Consider the following 16,808-nt stretch of genomic DNA (forward strand, 5'->3'; position numbering starts at 1 on the left):
TTCTTATTTGCCTGTATTATAATACAATTTACTGTGATGAAGAAAGCAGAGACTTGAAGATGAAAAGATCTGAAATCTAATTTCAGCTCTGTTATTTGCTGATTTTGTGACCTTAAGTCAATCCCTTACTTTCTTTGAGTCTCATTTCCTCACTGGTAAAATAAATATGATGATCTTCTCATGGGTGGTTGTGAGTTTTAAATGGAATGAAACTTTTACAAAATGTTAGTTTTTCTTTTTCTCTAATGACTGTATCCAGGTATTTTTTTAGGTAAGCTTTCACCCTTTTTATTTGGTTTGCAAAATTTGTATAGGTATGATGTAGAGTATTTTTTGTTTTCTAGAATTATATGTGTGCACATATATATACATGTTTATTTATATATACACATATAAAATATATTTATAAAATTATTTCAGCCTTCCTCAGATTTCTTAGGTATATATGTTATATGTTTGAAGTAAAGTGAAATGAAAGTGGCTCGATTGTGTCCCACTGTGGACTGTAGTCTGCCAAGCTCCTCTGTCTATGGAATTCTCCAAGCCAGAATACGGGAGTGGGTAGCTGTTCCCTTCTCCAGGGGATCTTCCCAACCCAGGGATTGAACCCAGGTCTCCCTCATTGCTTGTGGATTCTTTACCATCTGAGCCACCAGGGAATCAATGAAAATATATTATTATATAAATGTGTAAGTGGTATGTTTTGTATATGTTGATTATGTATATATCTTGTTGTACATGTTGATTTTGTATATATCTATTGATTAATAGATATAACACATCTAACACATTATGTAAAAAAATGCATATAATGACACAACTCATAGACAGTTTCATAAATATATCTTTAGAAAACAATCTATTTAATGATTCATGGGTTGCCTGTAGATCCCAGTGCAATGAGTGACACACAAGAAACCTCTCAGTAAATGTGGGCTTACGTAAGAAACTAGTATTCTATAAATACCTAGTGTGTTTCTATTTAATATGCAAATTTTATTGTTATTCATAATTCCTTACCCTAAATTGCCTACTCTAACCAAGTCAGCCTCCTTCATTTATTTCAGAAATATTCTACTAATATAAATAATAACTTTATGTCCTTAAACATACTATTACTAACTAGAATTGAATATCAGTGGGATGTACTATTTAATAGATTAAGAATTCATGGTTGCATTTTAACTCTTTCTCAAGGAACATGGAAAAACAGATCTTATAAAATTGCTTCATTTTGTGTTATAGTTGATAGGGGCACAATTTCCTTGAATTAAAATTGCTTTTTCTTAGTATTACTGTCTCTAAGTCTCAAATTTATCTTTTTTCTTTACTTAAAATTTATTTTTAAAATTTATTTATTTTTAATTGGAGTATAACTGCTTTACAGTATTGTGTGAGTTTCTGCCATACATCAGCTTCTGCCGTACATGAACACAAATTAGACATAGACCTATGTATGTACCCTCCCTCTTAAACCTTCCTCCTACCTCACTCCATCCCAACCCTTTAAGCTATCACAGAGCACTGGACTGGGCTCCCTGTGTCATACAGCAACTTCCCATTAGCTAATTATTTTATATATAGTCAAAGCTACGGTTTACCAGTAGTCGTGGATGGATGTGAGAGTTGGACCATAAAGAAAGCTGAGCATCAAAGAATTGATGCCTTCAAACTCTGGTGCTGGAGAAGACTCTTGAGAGTCCCTTGGACAACAAGGAGCTCAAACCAGTCAATCCTAAAGGAAATCAACCCTGAATATTCACTGGGGGGATTCAGGCTGAAGCTGAAGCTCCAGGACTTTGGCCACCTGATGGGAAGAGATGACTCACTGGAAAAGACCCTGATGCTGGGAAAGATTGAGGGCAAAAGGAGAAAGGGGTGACAGAGGATGAGATGGTTGGATGGCATCACTGACTCAATGGACATAAGTTTGAACAAACCCAGGGAGATAATAAAGGACAGGAAAGCCTGATGTGCTGCAGTTCATGGGGCTTTGAGTCGGACACAACTTAGCAACTCAACAATAACAACAACAATGTGTATGTTTCAATGCTACTTCTCAATTCGTCCCACCCTCTCCTTTTTCCACTGTGTCTGCAAGTCTGTTTCTATCTCTGCATCTCTATTCCTACCCTGAAAATAAGTTCAACAGTACCATTTTTCTAGATTTCATATATATGTGTTAATATATGATATTGTTTTTCTCTTTTTGACTTAGTTCAGTCTGGATAACAGGCTCTATGTTCACCTACCTCAGTTCAATGGACTCAAATTCATTCCTTTTTATGGCTGAGTAATTTTCCATTGTATATCAGATCAGATCAGTCGCTCAGTCGTGTCCGACTCTTTGCGACCCCATGAATTGCAGCACGCCAGGCCTCCCTGTCCATCACCAACTCCTGGAGTTCACTGAGACTCACGTCCATCGAGTCAGTGATGCCATCCAGCCATCTCATCCTCTGCTGTCCCCTTCTCCTCCTGCCCCCAATCCCTCCCAGCATCAGAGTCTTTTCCAGTGAGTCAACTCTTAGCATGGGGTGGCCAAAGTACTGGATTTCAGCTTTAGCATCATTCCCTCCAAAGAAATCCCAGGGCTGATCTCCTTCAGAATGGACTGATTGGATCTCCTTGCAGTCCAAGGGACTCTCAAGAGTCTTCTCCAACACCACAGTTCAAAAGCATCAATTCTTCGGCACTCAGCCTTCTTCACAGTCCAACTCTCCCATCCATACATGACCACAGGAAAAACCATAGCCTTGACTAGACAAACCTTTGTTGGCAAAGTAAAGTCTGTTTTTGAATATGCTATCTAGGTTAGTCATAACTTTCCTTCCAAGGAGTAAGCGTCTTTTAATTTCTTGGCTGCAATCACCATCTGCAGTGATTTTGGAGCCCAGAAAAATAAAGTCTGACACTGTTTCCCCATCTATTTCCCATGAAGTGATGGGACTGGATGCCATGATCTTCGTTTTCGGAATGTTGACCTTTAAGCCAACTTTTTCACTCTCCACTTTCACTTTCATCAAGAGTTCCTTTTCACTTTCTGCCACAAGGGTGGTGTCATCTGCATATCTGAGGTTATTGAGATTTCTCCCGGCAATCTTGATTCCAGCTTGTGTTTCTTCCAGTCCAGCGTTTCTCATGATGTACTCTGCACATAAGTTAAATAAGCAGGGTGACAATATACAGCCTTGATGAACTCCTTTTCCTATTTGGAACCAGTCTGTTGTTCCATGTCCAGTTCTAACTGTTGCTTCCTGACCTGCATACAAATTTCTCAAGAGGCAGATCAGGTAGTCTGGTATTCCCATTTCTTGAAGAACTTTCCACAGTTTATTGTGATCCACACAGTCAAAGGCTTTGGCATAGTCAATAAAGCAGAAATAGATGTTTTTCTGGAACTCTCTTGCTTTTTCCATGATCCAGCAGATGTTGGCAATTTGGTCTCTGGTTCCTCTGCCTTTTCTAAAACCAGCTTGAACATCAGGAAGTTCACGGTTCACATGTTGCTGAGGCCTGGCTTGGAGAATTTTGAGCATTACTTTACTAGCGTGTGAGATGAGTGCAATTGTGTGGTAGTTTGAGCATTCTTTGGCATTGCCTTTCTTTGGGATTAGAATGAAAACTGACCTTTTCCAGTCCTGTGGCTACTGCTGAGTTTTCCAAATGTGTTGGCATATTGAGTGCAGCACTTTCACAGCATCATCTTTCAGGATTTGGAATGGCTTAACTGGAATTCTGTCACCTCCACTAGCTTTGTTCGTAGTGATGCTTTCTAAGGCCCACTTGACTTCACATTCCAGGATGTCTGGCTCTAGGTCAGTGATCATACCATCGTGATTATCTGGGTCATGAAGATCTTTTTTGTACAGTTCTTCTGTGTATTCTTGCCAGCTCTTCTTAATATCTTCTGCTTCTGTTAGGTCCATACCATTTCTGTCCCTTATTGAGCCCATCTTTGCATGAAATGTTCCTTTGGTATCTCTGATTTTCTTGAAGAGACCCCTAGTCTTTCCCATTCTGTTGTTTTCCTCTATTTCTTTGCATTGATTGCTGAAGAAGGCTTTCTTATCTCTTCTTGCTATTCTTTGGAACTCTGCATTCAGATGTTTATATCTTTCTTTTTCTCCTTTGCTTTTCACTTCTCTTCTTTTCACAGCTATTTGTAAGGCCTCCCCAGACAGCCATTTTGCTTTTTTGCATTTCTTTTCCATGGGGTTGGTTTGATCCCTATCTCCTGTACAATGTCACAAACCTCATTCCATAGTTCATCAGGCACTCTATCTATCAGATCGAGGCCCTTAAATCTATTTCTTACTTCCACTGTATAATCATAAGGGATTTGATTTAGGTCATACCTGAATGGTCTCGTGGTTTTCCCTACTTTCTTCAATTTAAGTCTGAATTTGCCAATAAGGAGTTCATGATCTGAGTCACAGTCAGCTCCCGGTCTTGTTTTTGCTGACTGTATAGAGCTTCTCCATCTTTGGCTGCAAAGAATATAATCAATCTGATTTTGGTGTTGACCATCTGGTGATGTCCATGTATAGAGTCTTCTCTTGTGTTGTTGGAAGAGAGTGTTTGTTATGACCAGTACATTTTCTTGGCAAAACTCAGTCTTTGCCCTGCTTCATTCCGTATTCCAAGGCCAAATTTACCAGTTACTCCAGGTGTTTCTTGACTTCCTACTTTTTCATTCCAGTCCCCTATGATGAAAAGGACATCTTTTTTGGGTGTTAGTTCTAAAAGGTCTTGTATGTCTTCATAGAACTGCTCAACTTCAGCTTCTTCAGCATTACTGGTTGGGGCATAGACTTGGATTGCTGTGATATTGAATGGTTTGCCTTGGAAACGAACAGAGATTATTCTGTCGTTTTGGAGACTGCATCCAAGTACTGCATTTCGGACTCTTTTGTTGACCATGATGGCTACTCCATTTCTTCTGAGGGATTCCTGCCCGCAGTAGTAGATATAATGGTCATCTGAGTTAAATTCACCCATTCCAGTCCATTTCAGTTCGCTGATTCCTAGAATGTCGACATTCACTCTTGCCATCTCTTGTTTGACCACTTCCAATTTGCCTTGATTCATGGACCTGACATTCCAGGTTCCTATGCAATATTGCTCTTTACAGCATCGGACCTTGCTTCTATCACCAGTCACATCCACAGCTGGGTATTGTTTTTACTTTGGCTCCATCCCTTCATTCTTTCTGGAGTTATTTCTCCACTGATCTCCAGTAGCATATTGGGCACCTACTGACCTGTGGAGTTTCTCTTTCAGTATCCTATCATTTTGCCTTTTCATACTGTTCATGGGGTTCTCAAGGCAAGAATACTGAAGTGGTTTGCCATTCCCTTCTCCAGTGGACCACATTCTGTCAGATCTCTCCACCATGACCTGCCCGTCTTGGGTGGCCCCACAGGCATGGCTTAGTTTCATTGAGTTAGACAAGGCTGTGGTCCTAGTGTGATTAGATTGACTAGTTTTCTGTGATTATGGTTTCAATGTGTCTGCCCTCTGATGCCCTCTTGCAACACTTACCGTCCTACTTGGGTTTCTCTTACCTTGGGCGTGGGGTATCTCTTCACGGCTGCTCCAGCAAAGCGCAGCCATTGCTCCTTACCTTGGACGAAGGGTATCTCCTCACCGTCGCCCTTCCTGACCTTCAACATGGGATAGCTTCTCTAGGCCCTCCTGCGCCCGCGCAGCCACGGCTCCTCGGTCGTGGGGTTACTCCTCCCGGCCGCCGCCCCTGGCCTCGGGCTTAGGGGCGTGGGGTATCTCATTGTATATATAACAGCTTCTTTATTCATTCATCCATTGATGGACATCTAGGCTGTTTCCATGGTACTGGCTATTGTAAATAGTGATACAATGAATATTGGCATACGTGCATCTTTTGAATTATGATTTTCTCAGGGTATATGCCCAGTAGTGAGATTGCTGGGTCATATGATAGTTTTATTCCTAGTCTCTTAAGGAAACTCCACACTGTTCTCCATAGTGGCTGTATCAATTTACATTCCCACCAATTGTGCAGGATGATTCCCTTTTCTCCATATCCTCTTCAGTATTTATTGTTTGTAGATTTTTTTTTTCCTATGATGGCCATCCTAATCAGTGATAACTCATTGTAGTTTTGATTTGCTTTTCTCTAATAATGAGAGATGTTGAGCATCTTTTCATGTGTTTATTGGTCATCTGTATGTTTTCTTTTGGAGAAATGTCAAGTATAATCATACAGCATTTGTCTTTTTATGTCTGACTTATTTCACTTTGCTTAAAACCCTATAGATATATCCATGTTACAAATGGCAAGATTTCATTCTTTTTATGGCTAAGTAACTTCATATATAAATTATATATACATATGCACATATGATACATATATGATATATATCTATATCTCACATCTTCTTTATCCTTCATCTATCAATAGACACTTTGCTTCCACATCTTGGCTATTGTAAGTAATGCTGTAATGAACATAGGGGTGAATATATCTTTCCAAATTAGTATTTTTGTTTTCTTCAGAAAAATACACTGAGGTGGAGTTGATGTATCCTTTGGTAGTTAGGTTTTTAATTTTTTGAGCCTCCATACTGTTTTTCATACTAGCTATACCACTTTATGTTCCCACAAGTAGTGCACAAGGGTTCCCTTTTCTCCATATCCTCACCAACACTTGTTATTCATTCTGCTTTTGATAATAGCCATTCTGATAGGTATGAGGTGATATTCCATTGTGGTTTTGATTTTCATTTCCCTGATAATTAGTGATGTTGAGCATCTTTTCATGTGTCTGTGGTCACCTGTATGTCTTCTTAGGAAAAATATCTATTAAAAATTTTTTTTTCTGTTGAGTTGTATGAATTCTTTATATATTTTAGATATTAACATCTTATCAGACCTGTCATTTGCAAATATCTTCTCCCATTCAATAGGCTACCCTTTTGTTTTTTTGATGGTTTCCTTCACTGTGCAAAACCTTTTTGATCTGATGTTGTCTCAGTTGTTTATTTTTGCTTTTGTTTCTCTTGTTTGAGAAGACACCCGCCCCCCAAAATATTTCTAAGATCAATGTCAAAGAATCTATTGCCTGTGTTTTCTTCTAGGAGTTTTATGGTTTCAGGTCTTAAATTTAAGTTTTTAATCTATTTCAAGCACATTTTTGTATATGGTGTGAAAAAGTGAGTATGTTGAATGTAGCTGTTCAGTTTTCCAATACTATCTATTGGAGAGGCTGTCTTTTCTCCATTGTATATTCTTGCCTCCTTTGTAGATTAGTTGATTGTATCAGTTCAGTTCAGTTCAGTCACACAGTCGTGTCCAACTCTTTGCGACCCCATGAATCCCAGCATGCCAGGCCTCCCTGTCCATAACCAACTCCCAGAGTTCACTCAGACTCACGTCCATCGAGTCAGTGATGCCATCCAGCCATCTCATCCTCTGCCGTCCCCTTTTCCTCCTGCCCCCAATCCCTCCCAGCATCAGAGTCTTTTCCAATGAGTCAACTCTTCACATGAGGTGGCCAAAGTACTGGAGTTTCAGCTTTAGCATCATTCCCTCCAAAGAAATCCCAGGGCTGATCTCCTTCAGAATGGACTGGTTGGATCTTCTTGCAGTCCAAGGGACTCTCAAAAGTCTTCTCCAATACCACAGTTCAAAAGCATCAATTCTTCGGCGCTCAGCCTTCTTCACAGTCCAACTCTCACATCCATACATGACCACTGGAAAAACCATAGCCTTGACTAGACAGACCTTTGTTGGCAAAGTAATGTCTCTGCTTTTGAATATGCTATCTAGGTTAGTCGTAACTATCCTTCCAAGGAGTAAGCGTCTTTTAATATCATGGCTGCAGTCACCATCTGCAGTGATTTTGGAGCCCAGAAAAATAAAGTCTGACACTGTTTCCACTGTTTCCCCATCTATTTCCCATGAAGTGATGGGACTGGATGCCATGATCTTCGTTTTCTGAATGTTGACCTTTAAGCCAACTTTTTCACTCTCCACTTTCACTTTCATCAAGAGGCTTTTTAGTTCCTCTTCACTTTCTGCCATAAGGGTGGTGTCATCTGCATATCTGAGGTTATTGAGATTTCTCCCGGCAATCTTGATTCCAGCTTGTGTTTCTTCCAGTCCAGCGTTTCTCATGATGTACTCTGCACATAAGTTAAACAAGCAGGGTGACAATATACAGCCTTGACGTACTCCTTTTCCTATTTGGAACCATTCTGTTGTTCCATGTCCAGTTCTAACTGTTGCTTCCTGACCTGCATACAAGTGTGGGCTCTTCTGGGTTTTCTATTAAGTTCCATTGTTGTATATGTTTTTGTGCCATTACCATACATATTTTTTAATACTACTGGAACTTTGTAGTATGTTGAAATCTTCTTTCTTATTCTTTTTCTTTTCAAGACTGCTTTGTCTATTCTGGATCTTTTGTGCTTCCATACAAATTCAGAAGTATTTGTTTTAATTCTGTGAAGAATGCCATTGAAATTTTGATAGGGATTTCATTGAATCTGTCTTTTTTAGTATGGCCATTTTAACAGTATAATTCTTCCAATTCATAAGGCCAGTGTGTCTCTTTATTTGTTTGTGTTGTCTTCAGTTTCTTTCATTAGTGTTGTGGTTTTCCGGGAACAAGTCTTTTACCTCCTTGATTAGAATTATTATTAGGTACTTTATTCTTTTTGATGCAACTGTAAATAAGATTGTTTTCTTAATTCCTGTTTCTGACAGTTTGTTAGTAGGCTATATAAATGCAACAGATTCTATATATTAATTTGGTATTCTGTCAGTCGGTTCAGCTCAGTCCCTCAGTCGTGTCCGACTCTTTGGACTGCAACACGCCAGGCCTCCCTGTCGATCACCAACTCCCGGAGTTTACCCAAACTCATGTACACTGAGTCAGTGATACCATCCAACCATCTCATCCTCCGTCGTCACCTGCTCCTCCTGCCTTCAATCTTTCCCAGCATCAAGGTCTTTTCAAATGAGTCAGCTCTTCGCATCAGGTGGCCAAAGTATTGGAGTTTCAGCTTCAACATCAGTCCTTCCAACGAACACCCAGGACTGATCTCCTTTAGGATGGACTGGTTGGATCTCCTTGCAGTCCAAGGGACTCTCAAGAGTCTTCTCCAACACCACAGTTCAAAAGCATCAATTCTTCAGCACTCAGCTTTCTTTACAGTCCAACTCTCACATCCATACATGACCACTGGAAAAACAATAGCTTTGACTAGACAGACCTTTGTTGCCAAAGTAATATCTCTGATTTTTAATATGCTGTCTAGGTTGGTCATAACTTTCCTTCCAAAGAGTAAGTGTCTTTTAATTTCATGGCTGCAGTCACCATCTGCAGTGATTTTGGACCCCCCCAAAAATAAAGTCTGACACTGTTTCCACTGTTTCCCCATCTATTTCCCATGAAGTGATGGGACCAGATGCCATGATCTTCGTTTTCTGAATGTTGAGCTTTAAGCCAACTTTTTCACTCTCCTCTTTCACTTTCATCAAGAAGCTTTTTAGTTCCTCTTCATTTTCTGCCATAAGGGTGGTGTCATCTGCATATCTGAGGTTATTGATATTTCTCCCGGAAATCTTGATTCCAGCTTGTGCTTATTCCAGCCCAGTGTTTCTCATGATGTACTCTGCATATAAGTTAAAATACAGCCTTGATGTACTCCTTTTCCTAAATGGAACCAGTCTGTTGTTTCATGTCCAGTTCTAACTGTTGCTTCTTGACCTGCATACAGATTTCTCAAAAGGCAGTTCAGGTGGTCTGGTATTCCTATCTCTTTCAGAATTTTCCACAGTTTATTGTGATCCACACAGTCAAAGGCTTTGGCATAGTCAATAAAGCAGAAATAGATTTTTTCTGGAACTCTCTTGGTTTTTTGATGATCCATCGGATGTTGGCAATTTGATCTCTGGTTCCTCTACCTTTTCTAAAACCAGCTTGAACATCTGGAAGTTCACGGTTCACGTATTGCTGAAGCCTGGCTTGGAGAATTCTGTAACTTAATTCATTGATGAGATCTAGTAGTTTTGGGGGGGAATCTTTAAGATTATGTATTATTGACCTTTAGGTCAATCCTAAAGGAAATCAGTCCTGAATATTCATTGGAAGGACTGATACTGAAGCTGAAGCTCCAATACTTTGGCCACCTGATGTGAAGAACTGACTCACTAGAAAAGACCCTGATGCTGGGAAGGACTGAAGGCAGGAGGAGAAGGGGACGACAGAGGATGAGGTGGTTGGATGGATGGCATCACCGACTCAATGGACATGAGTTTGAGCAAGCACCAGGAGTCCGTGATGGACAGGGAAGCCTGACATGCTGCAGGCCATTTGATTGCAAAGAGTCGGTCATGACTGAGCAACCGAACTGAATTTAGGATTATCTACATACAGTATCATGTCATCTGTAAACACTGACAATCTGACTTCTTCCTTTCCAATTTGGATTCCTTTTATTTCTCTTTAATGTCTGATTATTGTGGCTAATTCCAATACTGTGTTGAATAAAAGCTGTGAAGGTAAGTCACCTTATCTTTGTCTTGATTTTATAGGAAATGCTTTCAGCCTTTCTCTGTTGAGTATGATGTTAGGCTATGGGCTTCCCACATATGGCCTTTATCATGTTGAGGTATGTTCCCTCTATACCCATGTTATTCTGAGTTTTTATCTTAAATGGATGTGAAATTTTGTCAAAAGCTTTGTCTACATCTATTCGAGGGCTGTATGGTTTTTATTATTCAGTTTGTTAATGTGGTGTATCACAGTGACTGATTTGTAAAAAATAAACTTTTTGTTTTGAGATAATTGTAGGCTCACATACCACTTTCTTTTGGCCCCATGAATTTTGATGAGAAATTATCTGCCATCAGACTTGTTTTTCTCATTCATAAAAAAGTGTCTCTTCTCTCTGGCTACTTTCAAGGTTTTCTCTGTCTCTAGTTTCCAAAAGTTTAATTATGATGTACCTTGGCATTTATTCAGCCTCTTGAATCTGTAGGTTTTTATATCTTGCCAAATGTGGGAATTTTCAACCATTATTTCTACAAGTACTTTTAAAATTTGTCTTAAAAAAAAATTCCCCTCCTTCTGGAACACTAATGACACAAATGTTAGTTCCTTTGGTATAGTTCCAATGTTCCTGAGGCTCTATTTATTTGTTTTTCCATTTTTTCTCTGTTATTCAAAATGAATAATTTATATTGTTCCATGTTCCATATTCCAGTTCACTGATTCTTTTTTCTATCTTCTCCATTCTATTTTTGTACCCATTAACTGATGTTTTTGTCTGGATTATTGCACTTTTCAGTTCTAAAATTAATTTTGTTCTTTTTAAATTTCTTCACTAAGATTTTTTTTTTTTCATTTGTTTCAAATGTGTTGGTAATTGGTCATTGAGGCATTTGTATTATGGCTGCTTTAAAATCTCTGTCAGATAATTCTAATAGCTCCATCATCTTGGTGTTAGTATCTGTGAATTTTCTTTTTACAGTCAGTTTGAGATTCCTGTTTCTTGGTATAGTGAGTGATTTTTTTAGTTGAAAATTAGACATTTTCAGATTATGCTATGAGACTGTGTCTTTTTCAAATCTTCTGTTTTAATTGGCTTTTTTTGGGGACTGTTACCTTTTTTTTTTTTTTTTCCAGCAAAGAAAACTACCCATTACTGTCTGGTAGAGATAGAAACCCAGGTTTCCCTTTGGAACACACACACACACACACACACACACACACACACACATATATACTCTGAAAGGTACTAGAGGCTCCTTTTTGTCACTGGAAAGGCCTGTTTTCCCATGTGGTCTCCAGTGACCCCATAGGTGGTGGCCTCATTATGCTGAACAGTGGTCAAAGTCTTGAATCTCCACTAGGTTTCCTCTGGTGAAGGAGTACTACTTCTTTACTACTGGGAAGGGGTAGAAATGCCTCACAGCCCCCATGACACCATGGGAAGGGGTGTGTGGAGGCTCTTTATAGATTAATGCAGATGAAAGCCCTGGCTTCCTAGTTGGCTTTCTCAGATGCCACCTTGGTGGAAGGATTAATATGCCTTGTTACAGCCTCTCAAGGGTGGAAGCCTAGGCTTCCTACTGAGTCTTTGCTGGTGAAGGAAGGAGTGGGACATCAGTTTTTCTGTGGCATTTGATTGGAGTAGAAAGATTATTGGGCTTCCCAGGTATCTCAGTTGGTAAAGAATCTGCCTGCAATGCAGGAGACCTGGGTTTGATCCCTGAGTTGGGAAGATCCCCTGGAGGAGGGCATGGCAACCCAATCCAGTATTATTGCCTGGAGAATCCCCATGGACTGAGGAGCCTGACAGGCTGCAGTCCATTGGGTCACAAAGAGTTGGACATGACTGAGCGACTAAGCACAGCACAGTACACAGAGAGGTTATCGGCTGAAAGTTTTCTGTTTTGTTAGACTACCCCGGCTTCATTCTTTGGTTAGAGAGATAGGACTTTTTTGGGGGTTTATAGTCTGTTCCCACTGGCCTTTCTTGGTTGCTGGATTTTCAGCTTCATGTCTGGAATGTATGAGACAAAAAAAAAAAAAAAAAACACACCCTAGGGAACTTAACCACTGTGTTGTTTCTCAAGTCCCAAGGTCCCCAGCCAGTCTGCCTTGCAGTCTTCTTATGTTTATTTTATATATAATGCCCAAAGTTTTTAGTTTCCCTTAGTGGGAAGAGTATGGAAAAGTATGACCATGCCATCTTCCCAGAAGAGAATATGACATGTATTCATTTCTAAAATAAAAGTCCCATGAAAATGTTCAAAGAAACAACTTACTCATCTTTGCTGTCCCTTTCTTTTGGCTTTTCCTTAATCCAAAGTATTCTTAAAGTGATCGAGAGGGAGATTCACAAGTCTAAAATGTATTTTTAGGATGTTAATATATCTCACAAGTAAAAAGGTGAGTAAGTTCAGGAAAACTGTGCTAAATAGTTTCCTTTACTGCTGAATTTCTGAGGACTTTTAATGTTAGTGTATATTCCAACTTTCCCAGGTAATAAATTCCTGAATAGGGGAATAGGCTGATAAATTCATTATTTCGAGGAGCAGACAGGGAGTGATATACATAATAATATGGATAACCAAGTAAATTATAATTTAAAAATTTTGCATTAAGATTTAGAATAATATTTTCACCCACCCACCAACAGACAAAATTACATATTAAAATGCATGAAAGTTTGAAAGCAAAAAAGGTACACAATGAAAGTAGAGACTTTAAGTCACTTTGTGGGAAGATTCTTTCCTTGGACTAACATGTACAACTCCTGGTTTTATTCCCTTATACTATCTTTGGAATATCTTGCTAGTTTTCAGAGATTTAGAACATATTTTCTGAGCTCTAGCTCCAAGATTCCTAAATGACCCCTACACATAATTGGGTTTCCCTAGTGGCTCAGTCGGTAAAGAATCTACCTGCAATGCAGGAAACTAGGGTTCGATCTCTGTGTCAGGAAAATCCCCTGGAGAAGGAAATGGGAACCCACTCCAGTATTCCTGCCTGGGAAATCGATGGACAGAGAAACCTGGCAGGCTAGGTTCATGGGGTTGCAAGAGTCGGACACTACTTAGTGATTAAACCACCACCATTACATATAATTAATGAAATGATGAAGCTGAAGGAGTAATGTTATGACTGAATGGAAATAAAGGCACATTTCAAGGTCACTCTATGTTGAGTTTTAATTTAAAAACAAAACAAACAAACAATGGAATACTCTGGTCGCTGCCACCGCTCAGTCGTTTCAGTCGTGTGCGATTCTGTGCAACCCCATAGAGGGCAGCCCACCAGGCTTCCCCGTCCCTGGGATTCTCCAGGCAAGAACACTGGAGTGGGTTGCCGTTTCCTTCTCTAGGAATACTCTGGTAAACAATGGTGAACTTGTAGAGGGGCAGTGTTTTCAGCCTTCTGATAAACTAATCAGTCTGGGGCTTTGACTGCAGTAAGTTCAGTTCAGTTCAGTTCAGTCCAGTCACTCAGTTGTGTCCGACCCCAAGAATCACAGCACGCCAGGCCTCCCTGTCTATCACCAACTCCTGGAGTTCACTCAGACTCACATCCATCAAGTTGGTGATGCCATCCAGCCATCTCATCCTCTGTCATCCCCTTCTCCTGCCCCCAATCCCTCCCAGCATCGTAAGTAAAGAGTTGATTAATAAAGAGGACTGGGACTTCTCTGCTGGTCCATTTTAAGAATCTGAGACTCTGAGCTCCCAGTGCAGGGGGCTTGGCTTTGATCTTGGGTCAGGGAACTAGGTTCTGCATGCCACAACTAAGACAGGTGCAGCCAAAGAAATAATAAAGAAATAAATAAACAAGACTGGTCAGAAGTAATCCAGTGTTTTATGAATTGAAAGGTAATTTCTCACACTGACATTTTTCTATAGCTGGGCAAAGAAAATAGTATGTTTTCCTTACTTTGGTACAAGTTTGAAGTGGGAGGAGAATGTATAAAGTGGAAGAGGAAAAAGAGGACCCCTAAGGAAGGATGTGGTGAGACGGTGTAACCAAAGAAATTCCATGTGAAGGAAATGACAAATTCTACATTGTCATTGTCCACAAAAGCATCCATTTGTCTGCGCCAAAGATTACACGTTTGTGCTGGAGCACCATTTGTGCTCCTTTCTGAGTTCAAAAACATTTTGAAAGCTAAAGAGGATAGTCAGTTCCTTCCCTTAATTATAGTTTTCATTTGGCTTATGATCCAACTTGGTGGTATGTTTTCCATACCATCTAACTCCTGTTCTGCTCTTGCCTAAAATCATAGGTAGAGGGCTTGGAAAAGAGCCTCTGGGCATTTAGTGAAGCTTGTGGCCATCACGTGAGAGCATTCAAATTTCCTAAAGCGACCCTCTTTAAATGCATCCTAGTAGTTAGGAAGGAATATTCCAAAACATCTTAATGCAAACCTTGTCTGTTTTTAAATGTTTGACTGTAGAAAATTTCAAACCTGAAGAAAATACAGAGGATAGTAAAGCAAATTTCCATGTACCTCTCAACCAACTTCAACAATTAATAACTTTTAGCCAATCTTGTTTCTTCTGCACTTCTATTCCCATCCAGGGTATTTTGAGGCATATGCCAGGTATCATGTCATATTATTTATAAGTGTTTCAGTATATACTTCTACAAGTGCTTTCATCAGGAGGCACACATTTCCTGGCTATCTCCATTTTTGTAAGGTTAACAAATATTGATGACCATTGTCTAGACCTATTAATTCATTAGAGTTGAAGAATAATGGTATTATTTTACTGACTTTTAATCTCTGTTTAGTAATAGCATGACTTACGTCCTGTTCTTCCCTCTCCCAACAAGAATCAGGACCTGAATGAGTCGCCAGTCCAGGTTCGATGCACAATACTGGATGCTTGGGGCTGGTGCGCTGGGACAACCCAGAGGGATGGTATGGGGAGGGAGGAGGGAGGAGGGTTCAGGATGGCGAACACGTGTATACCTGTGGTGGATTCATGTTGATATATGGCAAAACCAATACAATATTGTAAAATTAAGAAATAAAATTAAATTTAAAAAAAAACAATAAAAGAGAGGAAACTAAAAAAAAAAGAATTCTCAATTTTTCACAAATGTTAAGGTACAACTTAGAATTAATGTTTATAGACTTAAAATTTTAATTAACTATTTTATTGAAATATAACTGCTTTACAATGTTGTGTTAGTTTCAGATATACAGCAAAGTTTTACATATATATCTATTTTTTCAGATATTTTTCATTATTGGTTATTATAAAATATTGAATATAGTTCCTTGTTCTCTACAGTAGGTCCTCCTTGTTGATTATCTATTTTATATATAGTAGCTGTTGTTTAGTCACTAAATTGTGTCTGACTCTTTTACAACCACATGAACTGTAGCCCACCAGGCTCCTCTGTCTGTGGGATTTTCCAGGCAAGAATACTGATGTAGGTTGCCATTTCCTTCTCCAGGGGATCTTCCCGAACCAAGGATCGAACCTGTGTCTCCTGCTTGGCAGGTGGATTCTTTACCACTGAGCTACATATAGTATGTATATGTTAATCCCAAACTGCTAATTATCCCACCCCTCCCCTTTACCCTTTGGTAACCATAAATTTGTCGACTTTTATCAACAAGTTCCTTGACACATCTGTATGGGCTTGGAATTAAGGTCATGTGTTCCTGAAATACAAGAATCAATGTAATGTATTTCTTCTTAATAATTTGGAACATTAATATCTTTAAGTCATAAGAAAAATTAATGAATTAATTCAACTAGTAAGCACCAAAACAACTTTTAAGTTATTGGTTAGGGAGTTAGTTGGTATTTTTAAAGTATAATTTTGCAAGATCTCTCAAAATCAAAAATGCAGGAAAACCTATGAACTAGAAATTCCACTTCTAAGAAACTTATCCTATAGATAAATTTCCAAGGATATATGAATAAATTATTAAAATATTATTTATAATAAAAACTAAGGGGGAAAACCCTCAATTTCCTTTAGCAGAAGACTGATCAGTTTTACATCCTAGCAAGTGAACTGCTGTGACATTTTTCGAAAGTATTAAGTAAACCTTTGTGTACTGATATGGAGAGTTTACAGTCTGTAAACTCAGTGTTTGTGACCCAGCAGGAAGTAGAAGTCTGTTTCTATGAATTGTGTACAATCCTACAGTTTTTTAAAAAATGAAAATACTTTTTAAAAGGAAAATAAAACCTAATAAGTAATCTATAATTTTAGATAAGATGGGAAAACTAATTTGATAGAAGTTCAGTATTTCTGTAAG

At 39.0% G+C, this 16,808-nt stretch overlaps 1 long non-coding RNA gene across 3 annotated transcripts in view; it reads left to right on the forward strand.

Annotated features, from left to right (window-relative positions):
* LOC109560130 (uncharacterized) overlaps window positions 1-16,808 on the forward strand; it is a 231,705-nt gene that overhangs the window by 88,064 nt on the left and 126,833 nt on the right. For 2 of the 3 annotated variants that reach the window (XR_011567112.1, XR_011567111.1), the window contains exon 3: window positions 15,992-16,067. The exons of the other annotated variant lie outside the window; for it this stretch is intronic. This is a non-coding gene — a long non-coding RNA (uncharacterized lncRNA). The remainder of the gene's footprint in view (window positions 1-15,991; window positions 16,068-16,808) is intronic. 3 annotated transcript variants of the gene reach the window in all.

This window comes from Bos indicus, chromosome 6 (assembly GCF_029378745.1).
Source record: "Bos indicus isolate NIAB-ARS_2022 breed Sahiwal x Tharparkar chromosome 6, NIAB-ARS_B.indTharparkar_mat_pri_1.0, whole genome shotgun sequence".
Lineage (NCBI taxonomy): Eukaryota > Metazoa > Chordata > Mammalia > Artiodactyla > Bovidae > Bos > Bos indicus.